The sequence below is a fragment of the Xenopus laevis genome, chromosome 6L, assembly GCF_017654675.1.
Source record: "Xenopus laevis strain J_2021 chromosome 6L, Xenopus_laevis_v10.1, whole genome shotgun sequence".
Classification (NCBI taxonomy): domain Eukaryota; kingdom Metazoa; phylum Chordata; class Amphibia; order Anura; family Pipidae; genus Xenopus; species Xenopus laevis.
In genome coordinates, this window is record NC_054381.1 from 86,099,149 (window position 1) to 86,114,991 (window position 15,843).

Genomic DNA, 15,843 nt, shown 5'->3' on the forward strand with positions numbered 1-15,843 from the left:
AGGACCGGCTTATGAGCTTCCCACAGAGACGCCACATTGTCAACTGACCCTTGATTTGTCTGGAAATACTCATTCATGGAATCTAGGACCTTTTTTTTAACCTCAGGATCATTAAGAAGTGACTCATTTTGGCGCCAGTGGGGTGACCGCTGAGGGGGTCGGTTAGGATCCACCACCAATATTGCTGTGGAGTGGTCTGTCCAAGACACGGGCAGAATATCAGATGCGGTTGTCGCTGAGAGGAGGTCTCTGGAGACCAGAAAATAGTCTAACCTAGTGGATAAATCATGTCTTGCTGAATAGAAGGTATAGGCCCTCTCATTAGGGTGATGGACCCTCCAAGCATTACGGAGGTCTAGATTCCGAATTAACTGTCTACATTTTCTGGACTGATCAGCTGTATCTTTATTCAAGGGAGGGCTAGAGTGATCTCGTATCTCTGAGAACGGCAAGTTAAAGTCTCCGCCGATTATAGTAGGTATTTGACAGTCCCCCCTGGCTTTTCTCAATCTTGAGCGGAGAAATTTTATCTGGCCTTTATTAGGGGCATAAAGGTTCATAATTATTATGGGTTTACCCCGTAGGGTGCCAGTGAGAATCAGATATCTACCCGCAGGATCCGCCTCTACCTTTGAGATCTGTAGTGGGCAGTCTCTGTGAATTAAGATCAACAATCCGGCCTTTTTAACCTCTGCCGAAGCATAATAAATTGTGGGGTAGATGTGGGATTTAAGGACCTGCCCCTCGGACTTCCTAAAGTGTGTCTCCTGAACCAGTGCAATGTCCGGCCTAAGTCTATGTAGTTCACGTATGGCTAGGTAACGCTTGATTACACTGTTGAGGCCATTGACATTTATTGTAAGTAACTTAACCATTTGTGAAAATATAAAGTTGAGCTAATGTCCCGATAGGCTGGAGTCTAAAGCCCAGGAGGCCCCATAGGGAATAGTTAATAATGTAGGTATGGTTTCGGGACGAATGTATCTTATAATGAAAAAGGCTCAAGAGGTTAAGAGTCACAGTAATTGCATAGATTAGTGTGAAGAAAACCAACAACAATAACAATAACATTTGCATGAACAAGCAAAAAAAGAAAAACCCCCCTGAAAGTCCACTCATGGATTACCAATAAAGGTAGAGGGGTAAAGTCAGACCGTGTATGGCCTAAATTGGGTGCGTCCCGGAGGCTACTAGAGCACTCAGTTATGGAAATCAAGCGGTAAGTACTCACGAAACTTCCTCGACTCTGGACCCGTCTCCGCCTGTGGCTAAGGGTCAAGACAAGTAAACCGAAAGGGTGTAATCAGTCAACCATCTCTGGCAGGTGTCGAAGAGGAGGCTTTCGCTGGCGATCTAACAACTTTGCTCCACTCTGGTGCAGGTCTCTCTTTGGGTCTGGCGCCACCTGATGATACTTCTTGTTGCTGGCCCAAATTCGAAATCCCCAACTCATTAAGAAACCGCTCACCGTCTGCCGGGTCTTGTAGAATGCACTGTCGTTGCCCCTTGGTAACGATTAACTTGAAGGGGAATGCCCATCTATAGAGAATCTTGTGGGAGTGTAGTGTTTGGGTGACCTGTCGAAGATCCCACCTTTTCTTCAGAGTAATAGGAGAGACGTCATTGAATATTTGGAGTCGATGGCCTTGATGTTCAATAAATTGAGAGTCGCGGGTCTTGCTAATAATGCTTTCCTTGCTTTCGAAGTAATGTAGACAGACCACTACATCTCTCGGTCTGGAAGCCCCAGGTAGCCTGGGTGCCAACGCTCGGTGGGCACGGTCAAAGCGCTAGGCTTCAACTGGTAAATCCGGATTGATACTGGAGAAAAGGGAGTGAAGGAACACTATGATCTCTTGAGGCCCCATATCTTCTGATATGCCCCGGATCCGCAAATCTGTTTTCCAAATCCTCTGCGTAAGATTTAAGCGATGTCACCTCCTCCTGCAGCACTGCATTTTTATCCTCTAGTGCGTTATATCGGAGGGTAAGATCATCAACTCTCTCTAATCATCTCCAGCTTGTTGGTCCGGTCTCCTATGGCATTGACATCTGTGCGTATGTCTTTAAGAGCCGAATGTATAGACTCCGTAATAGTCTCTGTGAACTTCTCATGGAGGTGGGCAAGCTGTTGAGAGAGGACTTGGGCAGTTACGGCGTTAGCAGGATGTTTGTGACCAAGCGTTAGGGGATCTCCTGACATTCCCCCTTCTGGCTCCTGATAGAGGAGATGAGGCCCGTGAATAAGTTTGGCGCTCATTGTCTGAGTCGTCGGCGCCATCTTGGATCCTGCGTTGAGAGGCTGCCGGAGTTTTTTGCAGATATGGTGACATAGTGCCCGTCTGGTCATTTAGTTTGCGTCGCTCCATGTAGCAGAATGGTTCCCCAGCCTGAATATGTGAGTAAGATCGAAGGCTGTAAGCAGCTTATTAGCGAGCAACGCTAAGTCGGGTCACGGAGCTCAGCGGGAGTACGTCTGTTCTCACTCCATGCCGCGCATGCGCCCCCATGAAACTGACTATTGAGATGGTCAACATGGATATCAGAGGCTGGAATCCAATATCTTGCCTCAGGACCCTAACCTTTCCAGTCTACCAGATATTACATTTTGGCAGGAATACAATAACCTCTGTACCAAATATTCATACAATATTCACACAATGACATTCATTAGAAATGATCTAAAATGGCCTGCACTTTGGCTGGCTCCATCTCTAATCCCTTTTGTGAAATGATGTACCCCAGAAAACGAACAGCGGATACCTCGAAAATGCCTTTTAAATATTAGCATATTGCTGATTCTGTCTTAACCTACGTAACACCTCCAAACATAGACACAATGGTCAGTTAAATTAGAGGAAAAAAAATCAGAATAGTATATTATTATATTATTAGTACACCACTACACAGCAACCCAGCAAAGATCATGAAAAATATTGTTTAGGGATTCTTGGAAGATGGCTGGGGCATTACAAATGTCAAAGAGCATTACCAAATATTCACAATGCCTTCTCGCGTATCAAAGGCCATCTTCCATTCATCTCCTTCCCTGATTCAAATTATATTGTATGCCCCTCTCATATCAAGCTTAGAAATTATCATGGTACCCTTAACTCCATTGAAGTGTTTGTAAATAAATGGAAAGGGTAATGATTCTTGACTGTGATTCTATTCAGATCTTTATAATCAATCTTTCTCTCTCTACAAAAAGAAGCTGGCACCCGCAGGAGATGACGAAAGCCTTATGAACCATCTTTCCAGATTCTCCTTCGATCTAACGATCTAACATGATTTGAGACTCAGGGAGAGAGAGAAGGTGTGTACTACTTCTAGGAGAAGAGGAGCCTGGGATTAAATCAATAGCACAGTCATAAGGCCTGTGTAGATGAAGTCTTGGCAGTTTTTTAGAGAAGACATTTGCAAATGAGGAATAGCATGAAGGTAACCCTTCTATAGACATTGCATCAAGTATTTAGACATGCAAACTCACAACCTACTCTCCATTGAAGAATCTTGTTAGTAACCAAATCCACTTGGGGATTGTGTTTCTGTACCAGGGAAGGCCTAGACTCACAGGAGTGTGAGGACATTCTGACAACTGATAATGAAGAATACAATTAGTTCTAAGTGATTAGAACCTATGGACATAAGATCTTTGGAGTTGGACACTAACATACAACATAAAGAGCTTCCACCGATAGCCAACAATTTGACTGCTAGGACCAGGGGAAGTGTGGATATGCTGTGTCTCTGAGCAAAATTAGGATTTGGACAATAACCTACATCATAAAGAGCTTCCATTGATAGCCAATAATTTGACTGCTAGGACCAAAAGAAATGTGGGCATGCCGTGTCTCTAGGCAAAATTAGTATCTAGAAAATTCCCTGCTGACCCAGAATCTAGGAAGGCAGAAGTTTTAAGAGGACGGGAATGAGTACAGTGAAGGAAAATTGTTGGGGAGTAAAAATAGCATGACCCAAACAGAACTGTGCCATTTATACCCACAATACAGACACAACCCATTAGCCTTTTTCTTCAAACAGGTTCAGCTCAAAGTTCAGGTTTGGTGACCAACTCTGAGGGGTTATTATGAGGGATAGCAGCAGAGATTCTTTCCTGATGTCTCTCCATATGCCTCCTGTCACTTTGTATAGCGAGGTGTAATAAGGAATCAAGGGGGGACGGAGCAGGAAAATTAACTAGGCTATCTTTGATAGCATTAGCTAGCCTCACCCTGAACTGACTAGGTAGAAATTCAATAAAATAATCCTCATCCGGCCATTTACCCTGCCTGAGGTTATGGATTGCTAAATCTGCAGAGGCAGAATGAACAGGCTCATCATAAATAATAGCCATGATCTTGAAGAAGGAATTAGAGACAGGCTGGATCAGAAGGGGATAGGTTAAATGTCTAAAGCTGTGGATCCCCCTGGAGTAAGGTGATGACAACATTTACTCTGGACTACTTAGTGGGGAAGGCATTCGGTGGGAGGCCAAAATATCACTTTTCAGGGGATGGGACCTTGGGTTCCACCGCAGTGTTACATGGGGTGTTGGTAACTATCTGCCTCCCAAGATCGGAGCTGTAGAAGAAGCAACCATTTGCTGCTGAATAATGTCCAACCTAGTATACTCTCTGGAGACATTGAATGACTTGATCCTGCTTTTGCCTCTTGTTCCCTAAAATTCTGGAGGAGACTTGCCAGGATTGTTTCTGTGGTGGCAGGGGAAGCAGCTGCTCTTTCGGAGTCCATGTTGGGCCCATCATAATGTTATGTTCGCTATCCCAAACCCAGAACAAACACCAAGGTTCTTGTCACAGCTCACACTTGTGCCTATAACAGCCACTTTTCACAGTAGGAAAAACGTTAAGGAGTAAATAGTTCCAAAATAATTTTATACTGTTACAGGAACAAAAGATATTTTTACACTTTTTACAAGTTTAAACTTACATAATTTTCTTTTAAGGAGTAAATAGTGCCAAAATAATTTTATACTGTTACAGGAACAAAAGACATGTTTACACTTTTTACAAGTTTAAACATACATCATTTTCTTTTAGTTTGACGATAAGGTATGTTTTGCTCCTGAGCTGGTGTCAGGCAGCAGTTGGTGATCTCCTGAAAATGTAATAAAACTAGATAGAAAGGCAGCAAGATGCTTAGCAGCAGGTATTCACTTCTGTTGCCCATGCTATTCTTATTGGTTTACAATAAGCTGCCTGATGATGACATTTTGAGGTGTTACCATCTGAACTGTGTAGCCATCTAGGAACTCATCAATGAATGTTGAAATAACTGTAACAAAGTATTAAAGGTTATATGCAGGACCCACAGAGAATAATTTTCTTCCTAGATGCTGTGATAGAGTGTTTAAATGTTAAGTAGGATCATAACAAGTTATTTCCAATTTCCCTTTGGCCAAATATTGCACTTGTATTTACCTTGTACCTCCTGACACTGACAGGAACTGCATTGCAATAGAATCAGAACTCATGCCCTCAGTCTTTAGATGGTGTGCCAATCCCACTTGTATATTATTAGATTTTGTTTTCAGAGATTCTGTAGTTTTCCACAATTCCTGTATGTGTCAGTAAGCCGTCCCTCAATACTTCAGACAAAGAACAAGTTGAAAGGGTTGGTTTGTGGTCAGCTATTGTTAGTTTAAATTTTAATTGGATGTCTCCTGTCCAGAATAATTTTTTGTAAAAATATTGGAAAATTAAGGGGCAGATTTATCAAAGTTTGAGGTGGATTTTCAAATGAAAAAAATTAGAATTTTGTGCTATTTTTTGTGTACTTTGATTAGGGAATAGTCCAAAGTCAATTTGAATTTGAAAAAAAATTGAAAATTCAAATATTGAAATTTATCATGTACTGTCTCTTTAAAAATTTGACTTCGACCATTTGTCATCTAAAACCTGCTGAATTGCTGTTTTAGCCTATGGGGGATATACTAGAACCTATTTGGAGTCATTGGTGGACTTTGAAAAAAACTTTGATTCAGATTCGCCCAAGTCAAATTAATTTAGATCCTATTCGATCGAAAACTGACCTATTCAACCAAAAAAAACTTCAAAGTACTTTTGGTTGGTCTTTTTGAATTCAAATTTTAAATTTTTTAAAATTCAAAATTCTACCCTTGATAAATATGCCCCTTAGTATTCCGAAAGTTGTCTTATTTTTTAGGAAACTTTTTAGCAAGCTAAAGGTTGTATGACTAATTTTTTAAATCAAATACATAAGATGAAAATGCTCAGAGAGGAATACATAAGATGAAAATGCTCAGAGAGGAATACATGCGTTTTTCCCTTTTCATAGTTTTGACTGAACTAAAACAATAACATACATTTACTCTATGTTTCAAATTGCTAATCCAATGTGTTTTATATTAGCTGGATTATCTGAATATTCACCTTCCTTAATATTTTAGAAAAATTGTAGGAAAAGTAAAACATTTTTTTCATCCCATTGTTAAAATGACCGTAACAGTTTATTGTATCTTTACAATAAATATATGGTATGGGCATATGTATAATTAAAACAAAGAATTGGAAAAGGACCAGAATATATGGTATACCAAGCTGATGTACAGTAGCTATCATTGTTTTAAATAGCTCAATCATTGAAACAGGTGGGAATTTTTCCTGTATTTTTGCATTTTTTAATGCTGATAATAAAGTTCAAGTTTTATTTTGGAAGTAATGGTATACAGTAAGTAGCCTGAGAATGTGAAATGCTAAGATTGTAAGATTGATCGGAAGATGTGTAGATTGTAATTTAGTAGCGCCATTGCAGGTGTTGATGCAGTTGATGTGTTGGTTGTTTGGGTGATCATTTGTGAGACCTCTTTTCAGAATGGTGCCAAATTAGGGCAGGCCCACCCGATATGGAACATTGTTTTATTGCATCTCCAGCATGTTTTGGGAGTTGATGGGAATATGTAGTGTAGTAATGAGGGTGTATTGTATCACCTGTATAGGATTTTTCTCTGGTTTTCTGTGTGATTAGTACACTTTGAGTATTTGAGGGGTACTCAAGCTGCCTGTATCCACTGCAGCATTGTAAATGTTTGGTCAAGATCTTGTTCCCATTTTTGAATGTGCATTGGTTTCTCTTTGTTTGGGATGATTGAGAGTATTCTTTAGATTTTTGATAATCCTTTCTTTTGGCCTGCTGATTGGAAGCATAGCTTTTCAAATGATGTCTGTTGTTGTGGTGGCCTTTCTTGCTAATGGGTTATCAAATGCTCGATTTGGAAATACTTATATAGGTCATGTTTGGGTAAATTATGTTGGATTTGTAAATTCTCATAGGTTTTTAGTCCGGTGGTTGTGAAAAGTTGTGATATTGCTGTTATGTCAAGTGTTTCCCAGTTTCTAATGTTATTATTCGGTATCATTGCTTCTAGTATTTTTATGGATGACTCCTCCACTGGAAAGGTATGGATATGTTTTTTAATTTTAGTTTGGTTCCATATTCGAAGAGCTGTGGTAGAGGTGTGGTATAGTGCCTTGTTTAGTAGTGTTTGGAGCGAGCTTGGGCCCATAAAAGTTGTTGTATTGTGTAAAGTTGTTGCTGTTCTATTTGTATCCAGTGTTTTTGACTTGGAGGGAGGTTCCATAAGGTTGCTTGTTCTAGTATAGCTGCTTTGTAGTAATGTTCTATGCTGGCCATCCCAAAACCTCCTTCTTGGGTGCATTGTTACATGTATTTGCATTGGATTGGATTCTTGGTTCCCAACCCTCCCCCCCAACAATGAAGGTTTCCAATATTTTCTGTGTTTGGTTTAGGAAGAATTTGGACACATTAATAGGCAGGGTTCTAAATACATACAGTAGTTGGGGTAATGTCATCATTTTGACTGTGGCCATCGTGCCTATTCAGGAGATGTGGAGCTCGCTCCATTTTTTCAGCTGTGCTTGTATGTTAGAGAAATTTTTTGAGTAGATATGCTTGTAGATGTTGGCTATGGAGTTGTCCAGCTCATTTCCAAGGTATGATATGGTATGACAATTTTTGTTGTGGACTTAATTGTTCTTTCGGTATCCCCAGTGGTATGCTTGGGTTTTGTTTATATTCAGCTTGTAATATGAGGTTTGGCTATATGTAGTTAGGATTTTGAATGTTTCTTTGAGTGATTGGATTAGTTAGAGATCGTATGATATTGTCTGCAAAGAGCATTCGTTTATATTCAGTAGGCCAATTTTTATTCCTGATATTTTCATTGTGTCTCTGATGGTTTTGGCTAAGGGCTCCTGAAGCAGATTAAAGATTGAGGGGGACAGTGGGCATCCCTGCCTCGTCCCATTGGTAATGTTGAAGCAATCTGATAGGAACCCCATATTCATGACTGTAGAGGAGGGTTTGGTGTATAGTTCTTATATGGCATGCAGAATACATCCATGAAAGTCCTAGGCTCGAAGTGTTTTTTCCATGTATTGCCAGCGAACTCTATCAAAGGCTTTTTCTGCGACTAATGCTAATACTATGGTTAGTGTCTCTTGCATTGTAACTTTTTCTGTTAAGGATATAATTTTCCTTGTGCTGTCCGTGCCCTGTCTTCTTTTAGTAAAGCCTGATTGGTCTTGATGGAGAATGGTAGGTAGTATTTCTTTTAACCTGTTTACTAATATTTTTGCACAGAGCTTGATGTAGCAATTCAGTAGCGAGATGGGGCAGAAGTTTGCACATTGGTTTGTCGGTTTGCCTGGTTTAGATATTGTTGATATAGTGGCTGTTAACATCTTTTCTGGGAAGTTGTTTTGTTGGATAGTTTGAACAGAATAGTGAGATGAGGGACAAGTATAGCTTGAAATTGCTTGTAGAAAGATGTTGGCCCCAGTGCTTTTCATGTGGGGTGTTGCTGAGTGCTTTCTTTACCTCAGTTTTTGTTTATCGACTGGAGTTGTTCTGGCTTTAGTTGTGGATTTGCCTTGGAAAGTAAGGTGTGTATGTGTCTTTCAATCGGTTGTGGTGTGTTTGGGTCAAGTCGTAATTTGTAAAGCGACGAGTAGTATGTAGCAAAGACGTCAGCTATTGCTTTAGGGGTTGCGACTTTCCTGTCTTTATTGTCCAGGATTTGGTCTATAGCTTGGTTCATTTGCCTTTGTTTTAGAAGGTTAGTTAGTTGTTTGGCCGCTTTGTTTCCTTTGGAGTATCTAGTTAGGCGCAGTCTTTAAATGCAGTAGTCTATTTTTATAAGGTCTAAATTCTGTTCCTAGTTTTTCTGATTGATTTGGCTGTTTTGTTATTTGGGTTTGTTTTATTTTGGTTTTCTGGTTTATTAGTTCTTATCTTTGATATTCTCTTTGCTTTTTAATGTAAGATGCACATTTGATAAAGTGGCCTTGAATGACAGGTTTGTGTGAGCACCACAGAGTGGATATGGAAGCAGCACCATTGGAGTTTAACTCAAAGTAGTTTTGTAATGCTTTGGTGCATAGCTGTATAACTTTGTTATTACATAATAGTGATTCGTTGAGCCTCCAGTATGTGGGAAAGGGTATATGCTTGGTTGGGGCAATGGTAGCTGTCACTACTGCATGATCTGTCCAGGCTCTCAGACCTATATTTGTGTGTGGCAATTGTTGTAGTAGTGTTTTGTTTAGGAATAGATAGTCTATAGGGATGGGCAAATGTAACCCATTTCGATTCGTCAAAAATTTGCCGCCAGCAAAAATTGCACAAAATGCATTAAAGACAATTTTTTTTTAATGTGCAGCATTTTTTTCTCCCATTGAAGTCTATGAGCATTATTTGCACTGCAAATCAGGCCAAAAAATTGCTCATGCCTAATAGCCTAGTCTTGAGTATTTTGTGTGAGGTGGGAATAATAGGAAAAAGTCTTTCCCATTGGGTATGTTTCTCTCCAGTACTTTTTGAGGTTAGAGGCATGTGTTAGGGTTTCATGATTGGGTTTGTGAGTTCCTTCTTTTTATGTGTTTGTCTGTTGATTCATGGGGATATTGAAATCACCTCCTAGGATAACTCGTCCTTGCTTTAACTTGACCAGTGTTTTAAAAAAGGTTCTGTAAAAGGAGTATTGTTTCTCTGTTGGAGCATATACTGATGCTACTGTGTATAGTTGCTGTTGCAATTCCATTATAATTATGAGAAATCTGCCAGAAATCTGCCATCTGAATGCTGTTTGAGGATTTGAGGGTTTATGGTTTTTCAAACCACACCTCTACTAATTTTTTCTTGGTGGAGCTGTTTGCGTATATTTGAGTGGGGTAGTCTGTGGAGTTAAATCTAAACTGGTGGTCAGCTTTAAGTTATGTTTCTTGGAGGCATATTATTTCCACCTCAGTGTGTTTAGCCCAGAGTGTGAGTTTGGCTTTTTTATTTTGGCTGTTAAGTCTATTAACCGTTATTGTTATTATTGTGAGTGTCATCATGTACTGAGAGTGTAATGCTGTAGTTTGTACTTGTGGTTTGTGGTTGGGCTCTGAGGCCCTGGATGAGTTGCTCATTTTTCTGGGGTTGTTCGCTGTTTGGTCACTGGTCCCATGTTATTACGTCGGGAGGATGGTGTGATTGTAGCCAAGTTCGTAGCTGGTGAGCAATATCACGAGGGTGAAGGAAAAGCAGAAGAGCAGTATAGAGACTGAAAGTAATCAACAGAAAAAGAGATTGCATTAATAAACAATCAAACTTATTTACAGCAATACAAGATTTAGTATCGTATTGTTTGGCCACTTGAGCTTTGCAGTCCTTTAAGAGCTCTTGGTTTGTCCTTGTTGCAAAAGACGTGCCTTGCGGTCAAGGTTGAGGGGATTTGGTACATAGATATGCCTATTGCAGGGGGTGACATGTATGAAATCGTGATTGGGAAGGGCTGAGTGCTATATAGTTTGTCATTTGTGTCCCATCTGTAGTATGGGTTGTACATCAGGCAGTGTCAAATATTTTTGGACTGCTTTGTTCTTGTGTTAGTTTTTTTTTGTGATTTTCCGTGGGGTCGTTTTGGTTGTTTCCCAATCTTGTTGGAGTTGGGCATTTTTATGTGGCCTCTTTTGGGGCAAGTTTTGTGCTGGCCACTGTTTTAGTTTTTTCGGTAGGTAGTACATCCTGCAGCATTTCTTGTAAATATTGAGATGAGTGCTTTGTTTTTATTTGTTCTGTAGCTGCACAGGGTTATCTACTGTAACTCATTGCCACTCCATCACGGGTTGCTGCTACATGAGTGGCTGCAATCTTGAGAGGAGGTGCCTGGGTCCTGCTTAGAGCCGGCTTTCAGGTAAAAAGCATCATTTTTACTGGGCACATGTTCCTTTTCGTTTTGCCCATATTACCGCACTGTTCAGATTTGCTGGCGGTGCATTATTTGTATGATTGCTCGGCCCTGAGCTTACTTTAAGCTTCCCCTGCTTGGAGCTTTCTAGGATGTGTCCAGCTTCCTCAGCAGTTGCTTCCCTAATTTTAACCACTATCCCTGCAGCCATGTCTCTCTTATGTCAGGTCGGTACGTTAGTACCAATAAAATAATTATACTTTTATATCGTATAATCAAAGTGCCTGTTAATCCCCTTTTGTTTTTCTCTTGCTGTCCTTATTGTTACCTCATCAAGACTTGCTTGTGTCATATCTTTATTATATGGCATATGTGTATATGTGTTGTATATTTGAGAATGTTATGTGATTTACACCTTTGATAGTATTAGTATACAACATATGAAAGCTTCAAACACTTCCCATTTTTGCTTAATACCACCCCTCCTGCTTACAAAGGGTTGTTGTAATTCCAGTAAGGATATACAGTAGATTCCAGAACCACTGGTTGGATGACTATACTTTGAAACTGAGATGTATTATCTTTACAATTAGGCTATGGGAATACAAGCTGAAGGCTCCAGAAGTAGATCTGCTCAGTGCCCCTGCCCCATTGATTTGAATCCACTCAGCCTGTGTCCGCTTACACACAGCGGAAATATCCAGAGGTTGTCCTATTTTACCCAAATATATTGAAATTGCTCATTAAGAATGGCCTTGTGGGCCTCCCTATGCCTCAAGGGCCCCCCTGCAGCCACAGGTTCTGCTGCCTCTGTGATGGGCAAATTTATTCGCCAGGCACAAATTTGCAGCAAATTCCAGTGATTCCCTGTCGGAGAATAAATTTGTGAAACTGCCACGGGAAAAACAGACGCCGGCTCACAAATTTTTCGGCAAAACGGGGCAAATTTGCCCATCACTAGTAGGGAGCAGATCTGTTTCTCTCAGCCTGCAAAAATAATAAGGCTGACAACAACAAGAGCTTTCAGCTTGTGTGCCCATATTCTTAGCCTAATTTTCCACATGACAGTTCTGTTATATTGTCCACCTGTACCATGATTGGTATATATCTATAAAAGTTTTTTTCCTAACAACATTCTAAAACTATCCCCACTGTTTTCTCTTTTGCTGTTAACTGACTTTTATGTTTTCGTAGAAGCTTGCTATGCCCCTATAGTTTGGATAAGCCAGAACTGTTTAGCATCTCTGCTTTCAATATACTGTATAAAATAGTCACTGAAATCGATTTAAAAAAATCTTAAACCTTTGTAAATCTTTGATTTATTTTCTCATTTGATATTAAATACCCCCAAAATATTGAAAGCCACAAATCTATTAACCTCAGAAAGTAGAGTGTATGTATTTTGTAGCATTTTCCTTTCTCAGCTTAATTGCAATTTTTCCCTTTAGGGCTTTAGTACCTGATATATATTCAGCTCACTGTATTTTGAGTATTCAAACACTTCCAATTATTAGCATTTCAATCCATTTAAAATGTTGGTGTGACTTAATATTATTATATGGTATGCTCAGCTGCTCTTCTATAGCATTTCTATGTGACTTTTCAATTTAAATTATATTGTGAAAAATGGTTGCATTTTATCTTTTCAATTAAAATTTTAATTTCATTCTGACATCAATATTATATGATAGCACTGTGTGATTTTAATTGTGAACCTAAAAGACGAAACCTTTATTCAAATACCAAAAAATTATATTCACAACTATTAGTTGAGGTCTGACGAAAGTCAGAAAAAACAAAAATTATTTTAGAAAAGAAAAAGAAACCCCACCAATTGTTATGCTTCTAAAATTGGCTAAAAATACTGCAACGTGAATTATTACACTTGTTTACTGACAATAATTCATAGAAAATTGTAATAAATTATTAAAGTGCTAGTGCTCCTATAAATTCATCCATACATAGATAAATTCATGGATTTAAGTAAAGTGCTGTGCAATAAATTAGATTATTAAATCAATTAAAAATATATAGAAAAAATGACCAGCTTTAGGTAGTGGGTTAGTAATTGAAGTCACAATCCATAAAATTAGATTATAGTCCATAGCGCTCCCCAAGCGTACCTAACGCGTTTCGCTGTTACTGTAGTCAGCTATATACCTCTGAGGAAGCTGACTACAGTAACAGCGAAACGCGTTAGGTACGCTTGGGGAGCGCTATTGGACCCAGGAGAGGCACCACAGGGGAGCACGAAAGTTTTGGCAGAATCGCCCTGAGGGAGCGCACTCGAACTTTTGTTGGGACTAAATGCGTATTACCCAAGGAGGGTAAATGTGAGTGTACATTTTTATTTGTTTTTAATTATGTTTTAATAAAAGCGATATCACACTATCCTCGGTTCCTATTTCCTATTCGGAGTCAAACAGGAGTGGAGAGCTGGATGAGGAATCAGAAAGGAATTATCTTGATATGCACGTTGCCACAATAGTGGTTTGTAAGTAGGCATTCTGTACATAGTATGGAGGCGCTCCACTATTGAATTGCTTTCTTTTAAAGGAAGGTCACCTTTTCGTTTTTATATTCACGTGGATCTAGTTTTCTTTTTCCTTTCTTCAATTAACAGCGGCTCAAGGAAAAGGGGAGTACACCTTTCTCTTCAAGCGCACAGGGTGACATTCCCTTTTTGAACGTATTACACTATATTTTGTTTCTAATTTCTGTTGCCACAGGCACTGATCCCCATATATATTCCCTAGGGAATACATATATTTCTGCTTTGATATTTTATATGGGGCCTTACCAGTGCTCTGTACAGTATAAGAATAACCCCCTCCTCCTTCAAATCTATGCCCCTTTTAATACGGCTCAAGGCCTTATTTGCCCTTGATGCTCCTGACTGGAATTGGTTGCTACAACTAAGTTTATTATCTACAAGGACTCCAAAGTGCTTTTTGCATGGTTTGAATATTTTTAAATCCCAGATGCATGACTTTTATCAATATTGAATCTTATCTGCCACTTAGCTCCCCAGCATTACGTACTGAATCCCAAACACAGAAAAAAACCCAGGCAAGACTCAATCTTCCACTTATAACACCTGCCTTTCACTTCGGGAGGAGCCAGCAGCTACTTGGATGCCGCCAGGTCTTAATTTGAGTGGACCGAGGAGAAAGATCTGAACAGACAAGGGAACCATACTTTGCAGGAGGAGTGGAGAACAAGGAGTGCGGTCAAGGAGCAAGCCAGGTCAAAATCCTGGATGGAATTAATTAGGCTGCATAGTTTTGTGTCATCTGCAAACACTGATACATTATTACAATATCCGCCCTTAAGTCATTAATGAACAAGTTAAATAAAAGTGGACCCAATACTAAGCACTTAAGAACCTTACTTATTAGGACAAAATGTGATCCCTTAACAAACCTTCAAATAATTTGCCCACCATAGATGTCAAATTTACTGGCCTATAATTGCCAGGATCATAATCCTTTTTAAATATTAGAATAACATCAGCTTTCCTCCAATCCACATGTACCATACCAGATGAAAGTAAATCTGACAAAATCAGAAATAGAGGCTGCTCTAAAACTGAACTAAGCTCTCTTAGTACCCAGGTGTGTATCCTTTCTGGACCTGATGCCTTGTGTATATTCATTTTTATTGAAGCTTTATGAACCATAGCCTGAATAAGCCACTGACTTGATTGAGCTGAAGCAATAGTGAATGTATGGAATCCCAAATCCAGAACTAACTCCAAGGTCCCAAATACGGCTTACCCTTCTGCCTATAACAACCACCTTTGGTTTTTGAAGGAGCCCTCCACTACTCAGGTGCAGACAGGTATTAGCACGAGAGAACCAGGGAGGACGTTCTGGACAGGCCGGGTTAATACCAATCAGAGGAAGTAGTACAAATTCAGGAGATGCGAGAATAGTCAAGGTCACAGGCTGAGTCAAATACACCAATTTTGCGGTATAAAGCAGGATCCAGAAGAGTAGTCAATACACGGGCAAAGGTCAGGACAGGCAGCAGACTAGACAAGACCAGGGACAGGCAGGATCAGGAAAAGATCAGAAACACTCAGAATCACACCCAGGAACTATCGAAATAGACCTTACGTTACGTTTCAAGCTTCCTGCAAAGAGGTGACGTCACGTTTGGGATGCCAAATAAAGCCAAGAATAGCCGAGCTGCATGAACCTGGAAGCAGCAGAAGAAAACTATGCGCAAGACAAGAAGACAGTGCAGAAGGAAGCAGATGTGGTGGGTGTCCCCATAGCACTCCCACTAGACCACCAGGCAAGTCTCTCACAGTGAAGCTGTTACAACCATACTGGTACCATTATTTAAATGAGCAACGCTCTCAACCCGCATCTTTTTACTATTAATATACTTTAAAAACTTTTTGGCGTTAGTCTTAGCATCTGCCGCAATGCGCTCCAAATTTGTAATCATGACTGTTTGATTGTCTAGTCTAAATACATACCAAATCATGATAAAAAAAACAAAAACAAAAACAAAACAGAGAAATATAATGTGTATTTTTCATTATTCAAAACTACCATACTGCCAGAATATTTCAGAACCTCTGGTAATTATATTGCCAG